Here is a 15,029-nt window from a genome sequence, read left to right as displayed (position 1 = left end):
GCAGAGCACCCTCTTTACCTTCCTATTTACTCTTTGCCTATCCCTCCTGCTTCCTTGGATAACTCACACAATCACCCCTCCCCTTCCACTAGCTCCTAATTACCTCTACAAGTCTCTCAACCCACTCTCTGTTAAACCAGTCCAATCCTTCCCTGGCAAATGACTGTTGGCTTTGTATCTCTCTATCAGCCTCTGCTTACATTGCCACTCCCATTCCTGCAAAAAATTGGGTCTTTACCAACTTAACCTACCACCCTCATTGTGAAAGAAAAGACCCTTTCTGGCTTCTAAATATGCAATCATTAGCCAACTTCCCCATCTCTGATAGGACCAAGAATACCCTAACAGGATGTGCAATCCACCTTTTACGTTCTTACATTTCCAACCTCACCTATCACACAAGCAATGAAAAGCCCATAGAGAGCCCTGTAACTACGAATACCATCTTAACTTTCCAAGCCCCTTTATGCATCCAACTCAATCTGTTATCAGACCTGCCCCTGGGGCACTCACTACCCCATCAGTGTAATTACACCCTACAACTTCAGGCCCCAGCTGATCATAGTAACTTCCGAGTTACCCAAACAGTTCCATTCAGATGGCTTGTCCACTTCTCAGGGCCTCCAAAAATCATCGCCTCCTCCCTGCTTAACAAACAGTACAGGTTTTGTAATGGCAAACATACTCCTTGCATGACCATTCACCCCTGGACCCCTGCTGCAGCGCCCCCACCACTAGTGAATGCCTTCTCATCCCCTCTTTCAATCACTCTCTTGAATGGTTCCTAGTAGATACAAAATGGTTTTTTCTCCAATTTGAAAATAGAACGCAGGGAGCCACTCAGTTTGCTCCCAACAGCCCTTTCCAGCCGCTCACCAGAGCTACCTTGGCAAGTACTCTAGGAGTATGGGAAAGTGAAAACAACAAACTCACACACCTTTTTAACGTACACAACCAGTTCTGTCTACCCAGCCAAGGTGTATTCTTCTTATGTAGAACATCAACATATATCTGCTTCCCCACCAACTGGACAGGCACCTGCACCTTAGTCTTTCTAAGTCCCAACATTAACATTGCTCCAGGAAATCAGACCCTATCAGTACCCCTCAAAGCTCAAGCCCGTCAGCGCAGAACCATACAACTAATACCCCTGCTTATAGGATTAGGAATGGCTACTGCTACAGGAACCGGAATAAGCAGTTGATCTACTTCATTATCCTACTACCACACACTCTCAAAGGATTTCTCAGTTTGCAAGAAATAACGAAATCTATCCTTACTCTACAATCCCAAAAAGACACTTTGGCAGCAGTGACTCTCCAAAACCGCTGAGGCCTAGACCAACTCACTGCTGAGAAAGGAGGAGTCTGCACCTTCTTAGGGGAAGAGTGTTGTTTTTACACTAATCAGTCAGGGATAGTATGAGATGCCACCTGGCATTTACAGGAAAAGGCTTCTGAAATCAGACAATGCCTTTCAAATTCGTATACCAACCTCTGGAGTTGGGCGACATGGCTTCTCCCCTTTCTAGGTCCCATGGCAGCCATCTTGCTATTACTCGCCTTCGGATCCTGTATTTTTTAACCTCCTTGTCAAATTTGTTTCCTCTAGGATCGAGGCCATCAAGCTACAGACGGTCTTACAAATGGAACCCCAAATGAGCTCAACTAACAACTTCTACCAAGGACCCCTGGACCGACCTGCTGGCCCTTTCACTGACCTATAGAGTTCCTCTCTGGAGAACACTACAACTGCAAGGCCCTTTCTTTGCCCCAATCCAGCAGGAATTAACTAGAGTGGTCATTGCCCAGTTCCCAACAGCAGTTGGGGTGTCCTGTTTAGAGGGGGGATTGAGAGGTGAAGCCAGCTGAACTTCTGGGTTGGATGGGGACTTGGAGAACTTTTGTGTCTAGCTAAAGGATTGTAAATGCACCAATCAGCGCTCTGTATCTAGCTGAAGGGTTGTAAATGCACCAATCAGCACTCTGTAAAATGGACCAATCAGCACTCTGTAAAATGGACCGATTGGCGCTCTGTAAAATGGACCAATCAGTGCTCTGTAAAATGAACCAATCAGCAGGATATGGGTGGGGCCAAATAAGGGAATAAAAGCTGACCACCCAAGCCAGCGGCGGCAACACACTCGGGTCCCCTCCCCTTCCACGCTGTGGAAGCTTTGTTCTTTCTCTCTTCACATTAAATCTTGCTGCTGCTCACTCTTGGGTCTGCACTACCTTTATGAGCAGTAACACTCACCACGAGGGTCTGCAGCTTCACTCCTGAAGTCAGTGAGATCACGTACCCACCGGAGGAAGAAACAACTCTGGACATGCCACTTTTAAGAGCTGTAACACTCACTGCAAAGGTCTGTGGCTTCACTCGTGAAGTCAGCAAGACCATGAGCCCACGAGAAGGAAGAAACTCTGGACACATCTGAACATCTGAAGGAACAAAATCTGGACACACCATCTTTAAGAACTGTAACACTCACCACGAGGGTCTGCGGCTTCATTCTTAAAGTCAGTGACGCCAAGAACTTACTGGAAGGAACTAATTCTGGACACAGTAGGATTGCTAAGTCAAATGGTATTTTGGACTTCAGGTCTTTAAGGAACCATCACATTGTCTTCCACAATGGTTGAACTCATTTACACTCCCACCAACAGTGTATAAGTGTTCCTTTTTCTCCACAACCTGCCAGCATCTTTTTTGACTTTTTAATACTAGTCATCTGACTGGTGTAAGATGATATCTCATTGTGGTTTTGATGATGATCAGTGATATTGAGCTTTTTAAAATATGCTTGACCACATGTATGTCTTCTCTTGAGAAGTGTTTGTTCTTTGCCCACTTATTACTGGGGTTGTTTGATTTTTCTTTTAAATTTGTTTAAGTTTTTTATAGATGCTGGATATTAGGCCTTTGTCAGATGCACAACTTGCACAAATGTTCTCCCATTCTGTAAGTGGTCTGTTTATTCTGCTGATAGTTTCTTTTGCTGTGCAGAAGCTCCTTAGCTTAATTAGATCCCATTTTTCAATTTTTGTTTTTGTTGCAATTACTTTTGGCATTTTCATCATGAAATATTTGCCCATGCTTATGTCATGAATGGTATTTCCTAGATTGTCTGCAGGATTTTTGTAGTTTTGGATTTTACATTTATGTCTTTAATCCATATTGAATTAATTTTAGTTTATGATGTAAGGAATGGGTCCAGTTTCAATTTTTTGCATATGGCCAACCAGTTATACCAGCGCCATTCATTGAATAGGGAATCCTTTCCCCATTAACTATTTTTACCAAGTTCGTTAAAGATCAGATAATTGTAGATGTGCAGTCTTATTTCTGGGTTCTCTATTCTGTCCCATTGGTTTATGTGTCTATTCTTGCATGAGTACCATGCGGTTTTGGTTACTGTATCCATAATTATCTCAATAGATACAAAAAAGGCTTTCAATAAAATTCAATATCCTTTCATGTTAAAAACTTTCAAGAAACTAGATATTGAAGAAACATACCTCAAAATAGTAAGAGCCATCTATGACAAACCCACAGCCAATATCATACTGAATGGGCAAAAGCTGGAATCATTCACCTTGAAAACCAACACAAGACAATGATGCCTTCTCTCACTACTCCTATTCAACATAGAATTGGAAGTTCTGGATAGAGCAATCAGGCAAGAGAAAGAAATAAAGGGCATTCAAAAAGTAAGAAAGGAAGTCAAACTATCCCTGTTTTCAGATGACATGATCCTATATCTAGAAAAACCCATAGTCTCAGCCCAAAAGCTTCTTAAGCTGATAAACAACTTCAGCAAAGTCTCAGAATATCAAATTAATGTACAAAAAATGCTAGCATTTATATCCACCACCAACAGGCAAGCCGAGAGCCAATTTATGAATAAACTTCCATTCGCAATTACCACAAAAAGAATAAAACACCTAAGAATACAGCTAAGAAGGGAAGCAAAATATCTCTACAATAATAATCACAGAACAGTGCACAAAGAAATCAGAGATGACACAAACAAATGGAAAACATTCCATGGTCATGGGTAGAAAGAATCTATATTATTAAAATGGCCTCACAATCATGGTGGAAGGCAAGGAGGAGCAAGTCACATCTTACGTGAATGGCAGCAGGCAAAAAGAGAGAGCTTGTTTGGGGAAACTCCTAATTATACAACCATCAGATCTCGTGAGACTTATTCACTATCACGAGAACAGCACAGGAAAGACCTGCCCCATGATTCAATAACTTCCCACCAGGTCCCTTCCACAAGATGTGGGAATTCAAGATGAGATGTAGGTGGGGACACAGGCAAACCACATCAGAAAAAGTACAACCAAGGATGGGGCCATTCTAACCTTGTATGACTGCACAGATTGTTTGCCCCTAAAGCTGGCTTTGAAAAAAGTCATAAACCTTTAGTCGAACTCCATACTATTTACAATGTAACTAATTTTTGTAGGTCTTTATGCCATACAGATATAAGACTGAAAGTTTGGGCTGGGTGCGGTGGCTCATGCCAGCACTATGGGAGGCCGAGGCAGGTGGATCATGAGGTCAGGAGATCGAGACCATCCTGGCTAACACGGTGAAACCCCGTCTCTACAAAAAAATAGAAAAAAATTAGCCAGGCATGGTGGCAGGCGCCTGTACTCCCAGCTACTTGGGAGGCTGAGGCAGGAGAATGGTGTGAACCCGGGAGATGGAGATTGCAGTGAGCCGAGATCACACCACTGCACTCCAGCTTGGGTTACAGAGCAAGACTCCGACTCAAAAAAAAAAAAAAAAACTGAAAGTTTGATTTGATTGCAAATATATAAATGATTTTACATAATATATATAATTTTAAGTACACGAAATGACAAGCAATTGAAATAATATTTAGAAGTAGCTTCAGAAAAATATAATTTTTCCATGAAAAGCAGATCAATCCTGAAAGATCAGAGACAGTGTTAATTCAATTGTAGAGTGTATTTGAGCATGAGACTCTTCCTCCTACCTTCTCATGCTACCAGATTTTACTATTTTTTGAGATGTTTTCAACATAAAAACCTCTGTTGTGGTGGTGTTGCTTGAAGTAACTTCAAGTAGTCATTTCTTAAATTACCACTGACTATATTCCATCATAAATATTAATTAGTAAATGCTTCTGTCATTATAATTATGAGACACTCATTCTTGTTTGCCAATTGTGGTGACTAAACCTAGGTATGTACGCTTGAGGCTACCTAAAATCAGAAACAAGTTTATAATTCATCTTTACAAAATTATGTTCAAAGAAAAAAGTAATTTCCCTTTGATTTTATCATCATATTTTTATCTTTCAAAAATCATTAATGTGTATAAATGTAATATAGCTATTCACATTCTTGCTGAAAAACTGAAAATCACAGGACATATTTCAAATTAAATATAGTTTGAACATAATCCGTGGAAGACAGAATATGCTGCACATAAACTTCTGCAATCTGCTACTTAAGATTATATCTTGAGCATGTCTTTCAAAATAATTAAATGTTACTCACGGACTTGATTTCAGTAGTTACATTTTTTCCTATTGTATTTTTTCCATTAACCATTTACTTAATGTTATTATTGAACACTTAGGTTACTTCTAATTTTTTGCTATTAATAAGTCTCGTATGTGCACCTTGGTTGCATCCATTATTTTCCTAAAATAAAGTTATTGAGATAGGATTGCAATGGTCAAAGGGTAAAAAGCCAAAGAAACAGGATTACTGGCTCAAAACACTTCTAATACCAAAAAACTTTATGCAATTTATTTTTCTACACAGTGTAAATTTATCTGCTTTGGAAAAATATAAAAGTTCTTAACTCACATTGTATACCAAATAAATTCCAGCTGAATAAATATTTTAAAAAAGATAAATGTAACTGATCGAGTTGAAAACTTAGCTAAATATGTATGTGACCAAGAACAGAATTATCACCATGGAAAATATTGATAAATACATTATGACAAATTAGAATTAAATGTTTCATTAATAAATATTTCATAATTACAAATAAAAGACAAAGGAAAAATTGATTTAAGAATGCTTGATCAGTGAATGGCAAAAACATTTAGCATCTTAATAAAAAGTGCCCTTCCAAATAAATAAGAACTAAGAACACCATTAACAGCCCAATAATAAAGGAGCAAGGATGTGCAGATGAATAGGCAATACTGGAAGAAGAAAGGCAAGTATATAGCAATTATATGAAAAATATTTAAGCTCGCAAATAATTTAAAAAATTAAAATGAAAACAAAGGACTTTTTGTAAGATTGGTGTCATTGGTAAATGATAATGCCTAAGGCCATATGTAGATCTGATAAAAATAATCTTCAAGGACAATTAAGCACATGTATTAAATATCTTTCAAAAAAATCTTAGGAATTGGTTGGGTGCAGTGGCTCACACCTGTAATCCCAGCACTTTGGGAGGCCAAGGTGGGCAGATCACTAGATCAGGAGTTCGAGACCAGCCTGACCAACATGGTGAAACCCTTTCTCTACTAAAATACAAAAATTAGCCAGATGTGGTGGTGCACATCTGTAATCTCAGCTACTCAGGAGGCTGAGGCAGGAGAATGGCTTGAACCCAGGATGTGGAGGTTGCAGTGAGCCACAATCGCACCACCACACTCCAGCCTGGGCAACAGAGCCAGACTCCATCCACCCTCCACCCCCTCCAAAAACAACCTTAGGAATTTACTTAAGAAAAAAAAATTAAGTTCATGTAGAGATTTATCCACAGTAATGCTTTGATATATAATAATAATAACCTGGAAAGAGCCTAAATGCCTGGTAATAGAAAATTGGTAAAACTAACTGTGGTCTAGTCACATAATATCATGCAATGTTGTCGTTAAAACAATTTCACAAGGCCAGGCCCGGTGGTTTATGCCTGAAATCCTAGCACTTTGGGAGACTGAGGCAGGTGGATCACTTGACCTCAGGAGTTCAAGACCAGCCTGGGAAAAATGGTGAAACCCTGACTCAACAAAAAATACAAAAATTAGCCCAGCGTGGTGGCTCCTGCCTGTAGTCCCAACTACCTGGGGGCCTGAGGTGGGAGAATCACTTAAGCTCAGGAAGCGGAGATTACAGTGAGCCGAGATCAAGCCACTGCCACTATACTCCAGTGTGGGCAACAGAGTGAGACCCTGTCTCAAATAATAATAATAATAATAATAATAATAATTTCAAAAAATATGTTTTAAGACATGAGAAGGTATTTGCAATTAGCTAAGTGAAAGTAGTTTACAAGGTCTATTGATACTAAACAGCCATACATTTATTTCACAAAACAAAGACTGATATGTTACAGACCAAAATATTAGCAATGGTTTTTCTTTTCTTTTTGCCTTTTTGGGTTTTCTTAAAAATTATGTGTTCCTCTTACAATTTTAAGTTTCTAGTCTTTTATTTCAAAACTCCCACTGTAACAGCTAAGAAACATATTAATGAAGTATAAACAGCACAAACCTAGAGTGAGAATGTGGGAAACTTTTGCTAGTATCATTTTACAGAGGCCCTTGTTTCTGGAACTGAAACATATTTAGAATCCAATCCTAGCAAACTTCCTCTCCAGTTTGAGAAGAGTAACTGTTACATTTCTATGATAAAGGAACAAGCTGTTGTGATGTTTGTAGTGTGTTGTGGGCATTTGCCTGGTGCAGTTGTGTTAAGCAAGCTCTAATCTGCTCCTACATAATGTATGCTCCTACATAATAAAAGACAAAGGAAAAATTGATTTAAGAATGCTTGATCAGTGAATGGCAAAAATATTTAGCATCTTAATAAAAAGTGCCCTTCCAAATAAATAAGAACTAAGAACATCATTAACAGCCCAGTAGATGAAGAAGCAAGGATGTGCAGATGAATAGGCAATACTGGAAGAAGAAAGGCAAGCATATAGTAATTATATAAAAAAAATTTAAGCTCGCTAATAATTAAAGAAATTAAAATGAAAACAAAGGACTGTTTGTAAGATTGGTGTCATTGGTAAATGATAATGCCTAAGGCCATATGTAGATCTGATAAAAATAATCTTCAAGGACAATTAAGCACATCTATTACACATCTTTCAAAAAAATTTTAGGAATTGGCTCGGTGCAGTGTATCTTTCTCTAAAAAGATGAATACAGAATAAATTGAAAACTGTCATCCTTAGCAAGTACCAGAGCAGTACTTTTCCCCATTGTTGTTTTTTAAGGCCTTTGAATACTCGATTACATTCTCTAGGGTGTGGTTCTTTACTACTTATCCTTTCTTCTTATTTTCAGGTGGTGGTGGTCTTTGAATGTGGGCAGAAATACTGGTAAATGGGTGGGGAGAGAAGGGATGTTTCCTTGTTGTGTCACAGCGACTGAAGTTGCCATTTTAGAATTGCATGTCTGTAGGAATCCAGGACACAGCTCCTTTCATAACCTTAATTAAATAGTTAAGAAGATCCAGAAAAAGATGAAGTTCCCAAAATGGTTCCCAGTGATTTTTGCCTTGTAATGTTCATGCCTCCATGTAATCTCTCTCAGTGAATAGGACTGACTGTGTAACTAATAGGACATTGCAGAAATGACAGAATGTGACTTCGGAGGCCAGGTAATAAAAGATATTGTGGCTTCTGCCTTGTTCTGTCTTGCCTCACTGACTCTGAGGGAAGATAGCCGCCATACTGGGAGAACGTTCAAGCAGCCTTACAGAAAGGTGAGACCTCCTGTCTACAGCCCGCATCAATTTGCAATCCACATGAATCATCTTAGTAACTGATCCTCCACCTGCAGTAGATCTTCACATAGCTGCAGCTTCGTCTGCAGCATGCTAGATGCAACTTCATGAGAAACCCCCAAGTAAGGACCTCTCATCTGAGCCACTCACAAATTCCTGTCTCATAGAACCAGTGTGGGATAATATATATTTATTGTCTGAAGCTGAAAGGTTTGAGGTTATTTGTTACACAGCACTAGCTAAGTAATACAATGTGTAACAAACAACCTAAGACGTGTGAATTTTAGGATGCTTACCTACCTTGACAAGAAAAAGTACTTACTTTCCTACTGCATAGAAGATTGTAACACTGATTGTGTTTGAGTATGACCATGAGAAAAGAAATCGATCTTAGTATGAAGCAAACACTGATAAAAGAGAAAGGAGACAGAAACTGGGACCCTGATGACATTATTGAGCCTTGAAATCAATCAGCACTTATATGGAATTTCGAATTTGTGAAAGAATAAATACCTTTACCTTTAAATCATTAGACCAGTTTCAGTTGCATTTTTAATTATTTCCAGCACAACACTGCCTAGTTGGTACAAAATGTACATATAGTCTTTCAAAACATGCTTTCATTCTCCCACCCTCACCTGACTTTCATCCTTTGCCACACTCAAACACATACCTATGCATCTGTCCTCTTTGGCGAGCCCAAAGAAGCTTAAACATGCTATGTTCTTTCATATTCCCATCGTTTTGTACTTGCTCTCCACTCCCCCTGGTAAGCCCTTTATTCACTTACTAATTTCTTACAAATTTAAGATCCAGTTAAATAGTGATCTTTTCTGTGCATGTTTCTGGACTCATCCTGGAAGAATTAGATATTTCCTTCTATCTTATCACCTGGCATTTTAATCAAATCTCTATTATAATATTTTCTATATGATACTATATTACAAATCATTCTGTCTTCTTCTCCTACTATTTTCTAATATTTTCTAACCTTGAGAGCAAGAACCATTTCTAACTCAACTTTCTATCTCAGGAGTTTAGCTGAGCACTTGACAGATGGCAGATGTTCATTCAAAAGTTTTTGAATTAATCGATTGATTAAAAGTGCTCTACACATGTAAATAGTGCTATCCTAACATAAAGTATACGAATTAGCACCGATTCTAAATTTGAAAAATCTTGGCCTCTATGGCAGTGATTCTCAAATGTTAATGTCTGCAAAAATTGCTCAGAATGCTTAATAAAATGCCAATTCCCAATTGGCTAGAACTTCTGATTCAATATTTGTTAAACACAGGGATCCATCTCAATGTTCCACATTTACTAGACCTGTAAGCTCTGGAATATAACTTCACATCTCTTCATCCATTTCTCCATCTGCAAAGTGAAGATGCTAATATTACCTGTATTGTTTGATTATATTGTGGTGTTTGTCAGAAAATAAATAATATATGAGAAAAATCGGCATAGAGCCTGAAAAATAGGAAATACCCCTATCTTGTGCTTTTCTGGTATCTGAAAAACAATATTACATATGGTTAAGCACATAAATGCTAGAGCCAAATTTCTTGGATTTCAATCATGGCTCTGGTCTCTGCTCTGGGTCTCTGTTCCCTCAACTGTAAAATGAGCATGATAATAACACCAATCGTACGGGATTGTTATGAGGATTAAAACAAGTTTTAAAAGTATGTATAAAGTTCTTAGAACAGTTCCCGAGACACAGTAAGCATTACATGGTCTTGCTAGTCCTATTATTTTAGAGTCATTAAAGCTTTCTTGTGGAATATTTGTCTAGTGGTAGTCCTATCTTTCTTTCCTCAGCTAAGAATATGTGCAGCCCCTTTTGAGAGGCCCTCCACTTCTCAGCAACAGACACAAGCTATGCTTTCCTGAGCCACAGCAAATCCCTACAAGCTAGATTCCCTAGCAGCCCCCTGGAATGTCTATACTCCCTGGCTTCCACAGACCTAACCACACATGTGGATGTTAGAACAGGGTCGTTGAAAGGCTTAGTCCATCTTTTTATTTGAGGGCATTTGGTCAGCTCCAAATTGTTGCGTGTTGTTATTTTGTTGTTTTTGTGAGAGACTTGAATTCTAATTCCAAATAGATGCTCAGAACCCAGAAAAGAATTTATAAAGTAACAGAAAGGTAAGAATCCAACTTTACTTTGATTAAGGAAGAGATCCATTCATCTGAAAATTTTTGAGGAATAGTAAACATCTACATTATAATTGAAATTAAGTAAATATGCACATATTAGTCAGAGAACTGACTAGGACTGCCATCTTTATATGAGGTTTATATACTATAGTTGTTTGGTCAGTTGGCATATCTTACAAGAGCTAGTGAGTTTCTGTAATCCTGCTAGGTGTCTGGTGCTACCAATACCAACACCTGTAAGCACAGTGCCTCACTGCCTCTCAAATACAGTCAGACATTATTTAACAGTGGGTGTACATTCTGAGAAATGAGTTGTTAGGTGATTTTGTCATTGTGTAAACATCATAAAGTGTATTTACACAACCTAGATGTCATAGTCGACTATATGACTAAGCTACATGATATAACCTTTTGTTTCTAGGCTGCAAATCTAAACAGCATGTGACTGTACTGAATACTAACTCTAGGCAATTGTAACACAGTGGTAAATATTTGTGCATCTAAACATATCTAAATATAGAAAAGGTACAGGAAAAATACCATATTACAATCTTATGGGAACATCATTGTATATGTGGTCTGTCATTAACCAAAATGTTCTTTTTTTGTTTTGTTTTGTTTTTTGTTTTTTGTTTTTTGAGACGGAGTCTCGCTCTGTCGCCCAGGCTGGAGTGCAGTGGCGCGATCTCGGCTCACTGCAAGCTCCGCCTCCTGGGTTTACGCCATTCTCCTGCCTCAGCCTCCTGAGTAGCTGGGACTACAGGCGCCCACCACCGCGCCCGGCTAATTTTTTGTATTTTTAGTAGAGACGGGGTTTCACCGTGGTCTCGATCTCCTGACCTTGTGATCCGCCCGCCTCGGCCTCCCAAAGTGCTGGGATTACAGGCGTGAGCCACCGCGCCCGGCCCAAAATGTTCTTATGTGATGCATGACTGTACATAATACAATATTCAAGGAACCGTGACACACTCTGTGAAAGGAACAAGACATGGAACACTAGCTCTTCACCATATTGTAATTTTATATTTACATATATGCATGCATATGTACTCATCAGCAATTGATACTTTATGATAAAATAGTCTAAGGTTTACCTTTACATAAAAGTATGATATATATATTTATGTGTTCTCTCTGTAACTTTCCTGCTGATATAGGCAGATTTATGTTTAAGAGAAGATGGCGGATCAGGCAGATCAGAGTAATCTAATGGTAAGGCAGATTGACACTTACAGGAATCTCATCAAAGACGTCTAAAGATTTAAAGATAAGCAGCTCTCGGCTGTCCAGCTGACAACACGTACCATAGCACTCATGTAATATAGCACTGTATTAGAAATGTTTAGAATACTCAGTGCCACTCATGTAATATAGCACTGCCATTCATGTAATGCAGCACTGTATTAGACATATTTAGAAGAATCAATGATTTTTAAATTAAACTGTGAAATAAGATCATTATTTTTTATATGTCTTGAGGGGTCACAAGGTGGAGAGGTAGATATAACCTTCTACTAGGAAGCAGAGGTTCACCCTCCCCAGTATGCCAGCTAAGAGACCCTAGGCACACTCACCCCTGCATTCAAACCAAAATCATTTCAAAAATACCTTATCTAGATGAAGGTTTGGAGCAGGGTCAAATTATTTCTTAAAGTCTCTTCTAATTTTAGCTTCCTTGATAACTGTATTATCACATTTTTTCATTTAAAAGAAACATGTCAATATCAATATTAGTAATATTGATATATTTTAAAATTTGTAATTCAAAATATACACATACGGAGGTCACCTCTGTATATTTTTGCATGTATTCCTTTTACAAGCATTTGATCACAGATCTCTCTCCCCTACTAAAATGAAAATTCCTTAAAAACAACATAAATGTCTCATAAATCTTTATTATTTCCTGCGCCAGTTATGAAGATAGGGTCTCTCAGCTTCAAACCCCACCTTCAACTCTCTGCCGTGTGGTGCTGAAAGAGGGACTTCCCTGGTCCACTGGCTGACTGTCAGGCTCTCAGTCTGGAGAGGGTGCTGGAGGGAGACAGGGAGGCTTGAGGGAGAAGTGGGACAAATTCCTTCCTGTTTTCATTCCTATTCCGTTTTTGTTGGCGCTGCCTTTTTGAATCAAACCCTAATCAATTTTCTTCAATAGGATAAGCGCTATTTGTTTTGCTAGCAGCGATTAATTTTAGATGGAAATTTTTCTAACCCCTGTTAGAACTAGACCCTGTGCCTTCCTTGGAGACACTATCCACAGAGCGGTGACCCCTCCTCAGAGGGCAATTTCAATTCCAACGTCCCACCTCCAGACTTCCATGCTTCCGTAATTTCAACTTCAGCCCTTTGTTCCTCAACCCTAGGAGTACTAACTGCTTCCTATGGTTGCTCCCTGCATGTGGTCTAAGTGCTCTATTGTTTTTCTGTCTGTTCATTAATACCTATTTTACAATTCTTTATATGAAATTATCTGTGCTGAAATGGTAGATGTGGCATTGTATGTACTGACAAGATGCTAACTGGTACTTGTTAATACCTAGCCCCACGCCTGGCATAGAGGAATCTACATCTTAGTTGCATGAATGAATGTCCTATTACTGCGTTTTCAATAGAGTATGATACAGCTTTCATTCAACTGTGGCTTGTGTCCTTTCTGCATCATAAACGCTATCTTGTCACATAAAGCATTCAACTCCGAGGCACATTTTCAATCTTCTAAGCCTCACAAAATTTCTTCGAAAAGTATTAGATGCTGACAGTTTTTCCCCCACCTTTTACTTTTAACTCATGAAGTGTTGAAACACAGTCCAATCAACTGGGTGAGGACACAAATGAACTATCATTTCGTTGTTCTATACCTGAGACTATTTTATATGAGCATCTTATTAACCATCTCTTTGTATTGTCAACATAATATTTTAAGTGCAACTGTACTTCTGTCACTATTTAAAATTAACCAAGATAGAAATGGAATTACATGTGCTCTGCCTCTTCCTGTTGCTGTCTAGGAACAACTGCAAGGAAAGGGTAGAATATCTAGAAACAAGTAGAGGAGGCACACACGCACACTCGCACACACACATGCATACATACACAGACACATACACACACAGACACACATACAGATGCACACACACACATGCATATACACAACGTGCACATGCATATGTGCACCTACACACACATACAGACACATACACACAGAGAAACACACGTACATACACACATGTGCACACAGACATGCACACACATGCATATGCACACTCAGATGCATATACACAGATCACACACGTGCATTCACACGTGTGCACACAACCACACACATGCACATACATACACACAAACATACACACAGACACACGTGCACACAAAAACACATATACACACAGAAACACACATGTGCACATAAACACACATGCACACACATGCATACACACAGACACACATACAGATGCACACACACAGACACACACATACACAGACACATACAGATGCACATATATATATACACACATATATATGCGCTTAAAAGAAACTTTCAGAGCAAAGAGTGTAAGAAATGTATTTTTAATGCAACAGAAAAAGGAAGCATAGAAGCAGATGGAGAAATCAACAGATGTTGGCTAACCTGGCACCTAAAAACATCAGAGATGATTTTATTTTATAGGATATGGATAGCTAAGAATTGTTTTAGAATCCACTTCAACTTGTGGAAAAAAAGGCAGTGCCATGAGAGAGAACATTCTTAGAGGAATGTCATAGTCATAAACATGGTGCAAGATTTTTTTGTTTTTGTTTTTGCTTTCTTTTTTCATTACTTATGGAATTTCTGCTGTCTTCATTCTCAAACTTGTCACATCTCCCTTTTCTCACTAAGGTATCCTAGTTCTTTCAGTTACAGGATAATCCACCCCTATGAAATTTTTCCTTTTATATAATTTCTTTGCCTTCCAGAAAAAGATTTTACCTCTTCATTGTCAAAAATAGTTCTTCCCAATACAGCCATGTCAACTTCTATTCATTGTGTATTTCATGTATGTCTGCATTTTTTTGTTACTACAGACATCTGAATTTTTCAAAAATCCATAAATATGTGTCAACTTAAGAACTGTGGGCTAT

Source organism: Macaca thibetana, chromosome 4, assembly GCF_024542745.1.
Source record: "Macaca thibetana thibetana isolate TM-01 chromosome 4, ASM2454274v1, whole genome shotgun sequence".
NCBI lineage: Eukaryota > Metazoa > Chordata > Mammalia > Primates > Cercopithecidae > Macaca > Macaca thibetana.
The sequence above is the reverse complement of the archived record's forward strand: the minus strand, read 5'-3'. Positions refer to the sequence as shown.